Consider the following 5240-nt stretch of genomic DNA (forward strand, 5'->3'; position numbering starts at 1 on the left):
TACCGCACGGCAAGCGGTACCGGAGCGCCAAGTCTAGGTCCAAAATGATTCTCAACAGCTTCTACCCCCAAGCCATAAGACTCCTGAACAGCTAATCATGGCTACCCGGGACAATTTGCACTGCCCCCCCACCCCCACCCCGTCCCCCTTTTTTCCTCTGCTGCTACTCTGTTTATTATTTATGCAGTCACTTTAACTCTACCCACATGTACATATTACCTCAATTACCTCGACTAGCCGGTGCCCCCGCACATTGACTCTGCACTGGTACCCCACTGTATATAGCCTTCCTACTGTTATTTTATTTTACTGCTGCTCTTTAGTTATTTGCTTAATTTCTTTTTGCTTAACACTTTTTTTATTTGTTTTACTTTGCATTGTTGGTTAAGGGCTTGTAAGTAAGCATTTCACTGTAATGTCTACACCTGTTGTATTCGGCGCATGTGGCAAATAAAATTTGATTTGATTAGAGAGGAGGGAGTGAAAGGATGATAGGTCCTCCGGATGTTTAGTTTTCCTCCATTTTTGCTCAGCTGCCCACTTCAATCAGTGTAGAGGAGGAAACTGGTTAAAGGATTTTTGGTCCCGCTTTAAATTACGTTCAGCTTATAAAGGCTTCATAAAGCCTTCATAATGCCTTCATAAGCACAACATAAATGTGTTACAAAGCATCTACAACCATATGTCATGCTTTATAAAGGGTTCATAAATGTGGCTTAACTGTGTAACATAATCACCAATGTCAAATGTGACATTACCCACTTTGTCGAATATGATATAAACGTGTGCTTTATAATGGGTGACATGTTGTGCTGAAGGAAGGATAAGCTATAAAGTGATGTCATGTTAGTCACATTACACCTAATCTCATTCCCAGACACTAGTGGTGGACCAACGCATCAAACTTGGCCTTCATTAGTTAGGGTTAGGTTTCAAATACAATTCTAAGAAGATCAATTGTGGAAATGGGCAGGGTTTAGCAATAATTATTACTTTTTGACTGTGTTAAGTATTGACGATGACAAACACTACCCTACATATCCCAGGCTTATACTGTATGTGCTGTGTGTGCAATAGCCTGGAGACAACGTTACACCAAGAAATACTTACCATGATGACAGCCCCCAACCTAAAGAAATTGAAAATGTATTTGATCTGGAACCAAGTTACATGTTCCTCAGTACACAAACACGCACACAACAAAAACTAGCCATACCGCGTGCTGCTGGGCCCAGTCAGTCCTTTGACACATTCACCCACTCCCCCGCTGAAAGATCAGCCACAAAACGTTGGCATCATTGTAACAGGTTGTAATCAAGCTCTGGTCTCCAGCATGTGAAAAGATGAGGAATACCTGGTGCGGTAGTCTCAGCTTGGACTACTCCAAATCATCTTGGTTCTGACACACACACACACACACACAAACACAAATGCAAGCTTTGCAGGTCCATTAAACTATTTAAATACCTCTCCCACCCTACAGTAAACTGTGGATCATCAGAAAACCTTCATAAATCATCAGAACGTTAATAACCTATTTATTTAAACTTTATGTAGTGTCCTGTAATACTTAGTTTGAAGTGAGACACCTTCGGTCATTCATAACACATCCATAAAGACTATATTGCATGACGCTGTACTTAGTATGAAGTCAGACCCATTTGGTCATTTATAACACATACATAAATGCCTTGTATCATATGACACTGTACTTACTATAAGGTCAGACACCTTTGGTCATTCATAACACATACGTAAATGCCTTGTATCATATGACGCTGTACTTACTACAAAGTCAGCCACTTTTGGTCATTCACAGCACATACATAAAGGCTTATGTAAACACAAATGTATTAACATTTAGGGCAGGGTTCTTCAATTCCGGTCCTGGAGGGCTGAAACACTTCTGTTTTTTATTTCTACCTGGTAGTTAATTGCACTCACCTGGTGTCCCAGGTCTGAATTAGCCCCTGATTAGAAGGAGAGGATGAAAAACAGAGGTGTTTCGGCCCTCCAGGACCGGACTTGAAGAACCCTGACTTAGGGAATTATCGCTAACAGCTAAAGCAAATAAACATTAAAACATGTTTAAACCATACATTTCTTTTTATCTGTAAAAAATTTTAACAATACAAATACATTAAGTTTCAAAAGGTCCAGCAATGTAATTACATTGAACATTAAACAGGGCTGTGAATAGTGTAGCTTGTCCCTGAGCTGGCGGATGAATGGTTCTTGCTTCTCTTCCTGCTGGAGGTAATGCAAGTTGGTTCCACCCTTAAAAGTAACATCAAAGAAAGTTGGCAGGTCTGTTAGGAAATGCCTTTGTTACACCATCTGGATAAGGGCATTTCTGTGCTGCACCATAAACTCTAAATGGAAAGATGGGAAACTCCATTCAATTCATATTATTATATTCCTCTTTCATTTACAAATCTCATGATGTGACTCTGAGACATGGTTGTATCTAGGGGGATTTGTATTTAGCTGAGCCTGCTAGCTAGCTGTCACGTTCGTTCATAGACAGGACGGACCAAGGCGCAGCGTGATATGCATACATGTTTATTTAAACTTAATAAACGTAACACTCGACAAAACAATAAACGAAACGTGACGTCGGAAGGCTATACACACAAGCCAAACTCACCGAGCACAAAACAAGATCCCACAACACAGGCAGGAAAACTGGCTGCCTAAGTATGATCCCCAAGCAGAGACAACGAGCGACAGCTGCCTCTGATTGGGACCCACACCCGGCCAAACGTAGAAATACAAACATAGAATCAACACACACGATATTCACACCCTGACCAAACTAACTAGAGTTCTATAGGTCAGGGCGTGACACTAGCTACATTATCGGCTAGCTAGCAATTGCTGTGAAGTCACCAAAACTATTTGAAATAACGATTGAGTAGCTACAGTATGTAATCTAACTGAACACTTAACTACTACAAACTAATTTGAATTACAATAAATAAAGGTTAACTTACTTGTTTTGCTGTCCAGTGGCAGCACACGCGGGGCATTTGATTTGCGAACTCATCACATGATCAGTGTCTCGTCAGCAACACAAAAAAAAATATTGTGGGTCACGGAATTTCGGAAAATGTCAGAGTAAAAGTCCCCCACGTAATAGTAGAAAAGTGTCAATAGCCATTGATGCTATGAAAAATAATTGTCTAAACATTAACAATGATTCATATTTGTTCATATTTAAGTGACATTTGCATTATATTTTGGTTTTAAAACATGTTCCAAGGTTAAATAAATGCCCCCAATGCGAATCACTGTATATGGAATATAAATTGGCTTAGATCAATAACTAGTAAGTATTGTAGGGAATACTCAGTAGGGTCTGTAGAATGTAAATATGGTGTCATTTCATGGGGCTCTGAATAATAGGGAGTGTTGCTGGCCCTTTACTCCACCCATTCCATTGGTTGCCGAATCACATCACGTGGGCTTACTGCACTACAGAAAAACCCGCTAACCGAACAACAGTGCAGGGCACACTCACTGAATGAATGAGCAACTACACTAAAAAATCAAAGTATCTTAGATTTTTCCCAGACCTCAGAAGGCATCCTCTGATGTGGTTTAAGCATTGTTGTGAACACAAAAAATTACATGTTGTTGTTTTTCTATTAAAAAGTGTGAAGAAAATGAGGTAAACCAGAACAAATGGGAGAAATCCGAAACCTGGAAAAACACAACCAAGAACACTGACTTTGGGAATAAACAAAAGTAAGCAAAAAATAAAACGGATTTTAAACGGCCCTACCAACATTTTTTGCTGTACTTTAGAGTGTGTGTCATTCTGTAGCACAGCACCCAAGAGGGAAAGAGGTTGGGCCATCCTAGAAATGTCTTAGTGAAATATAATATAATATATAACATTTAGCAGACACTTTTATCCAACGTGACTTACATTCATGCGTGAATACATTTTTACGTATGGGTGATCCCGGGAATTGAACTCAATATCCTGGCCTTGCAATGCTCTACCAAGATACATGACAGGGTTATAAATGCTTTGTGAACCTCAATTTAATATGATTTATAAGGCCTTTATTAAGCGGTGCTTATGCCACCCTTTATAAAGCACATGTTTATGTCATATTTGACATAGTCAGTTATCTCACATTTGACATTGGTGGTTATGTCAAACAGTTATGCCACATTTATGAACCCTTTATAAAGGATGACATAAGGTTATAGATGATTTGTAACACATTTATGTAGTGTTTATGAAGGCTTTATGAAGCCTTTATAAGCGGAACGTCATTTAAAGCGGGACTGTATTTTTAAGCTTTGAGACAATTGAGACATGGATTGTGCATGTGTGCCATTCAGCGGGTGAATGGGCAAGACAAAATATTTAAGTGCCTTTGAACGGGGTATGGTTGTAGGTGCCAGGCGCACCGGTTTGTGTCAAGAACTGCAGCACTGATGTGTTTTTCACACTCAACAGTTTCCTGTGTGTATCAAGAATGGTCCACCAACCAAAGGACATCTAGCCAACTTGACACAACTGTGGGAAGCATTGGAGTCAGCATAGGCCAGCATCCCTGTGGAACGCTTTTTACACCTTGTAGAGTCCATGCACCGACGATTTGAGGCTGTTCTGAGGTCAAAAGGCGCACCTCAATATTAGGAAGGTGTCTTTAATGTTTTGTACACTCAGTGTACATGCCCAGCACATACATTGCATTCGGAAAGTATTCAAACCCCTTGACTTTTTCCACATTTTGTTACGTTACAGCCTTATTCTAAAATGTATTAAATTCATTTTTTTCCTCATCAATCTACACACAATACCCCATAATGACAAAGCAAAACATATTAAAAATAAAAACAGAAATACCTTATTAAAGTATTCAGACCCTTTGCTATGAGACTTGAAATTGAGCTCAGGTGCATCCTGTTTCCATTGATCATCCTTCAGATGTTTCTACAACTGGATTGGTAACCTGTGGTAAATTCAATTGTTTGGACATGATTTGGAAAGGCACACACCTGTCTATATAAGGTCCCACAGTTGACAGTGCATGTCAGAGCAAAAACCAAGATAATGAGGTCGTAGGAATTGTCAGTAGAGCTCCAAGACAGGATTGTGTCGAGGCACAGATCTGGGGAAAGGTACCACAAAATGTCTGCAGCATTGAAGGTCCCCAAGAACACAGTGGCCTCCATCGTTCTTAAATGGAAGAAGTTTGGAACCACCAAGACTCTTCCTA

General features: G+C 39.9%; 1 long non-coding RNA gene across 1 annotated transcript; it reads right to left on the reverse strand.

The window, feature by feature from the left end:
• Positions 1 to 2087: 2087 nt before the first annotated feature.
• On the reverse strand, positions 2088 to 3170 carry LOC121545455. Its single transcript, XR_005996273.1, has 2 exons — positions 2994 to 3170; positions 2088 to 2277 (listed from the first exon to the last, which is right to left on the reverse strand). It is a non-coding gene; the product is annotated as an uncharacterized LOC121545455 (long non-coding RNA).
• Between the last annotated feature and the right edge of the window lie 2070 nt (positions 3171 to 5240).

This window comes from Coregonus clupeaformis, unplaced genomic scaffold, assembly GCF_020615455.1.
Source record: "Coregonus clupeaformis isolate EN_2021a unplaced genomic scaffold, ASM2061545v1 scaf0012, whole genome shotgun sequence".
Classification (NCBI taxonomy): domain Eukaryota; kingdom Metazoa; phylum Chordata; class Actinopteri; order Salmoniformes; family Salmonidae; genus Coregonus; species Coregonus clupeaformis.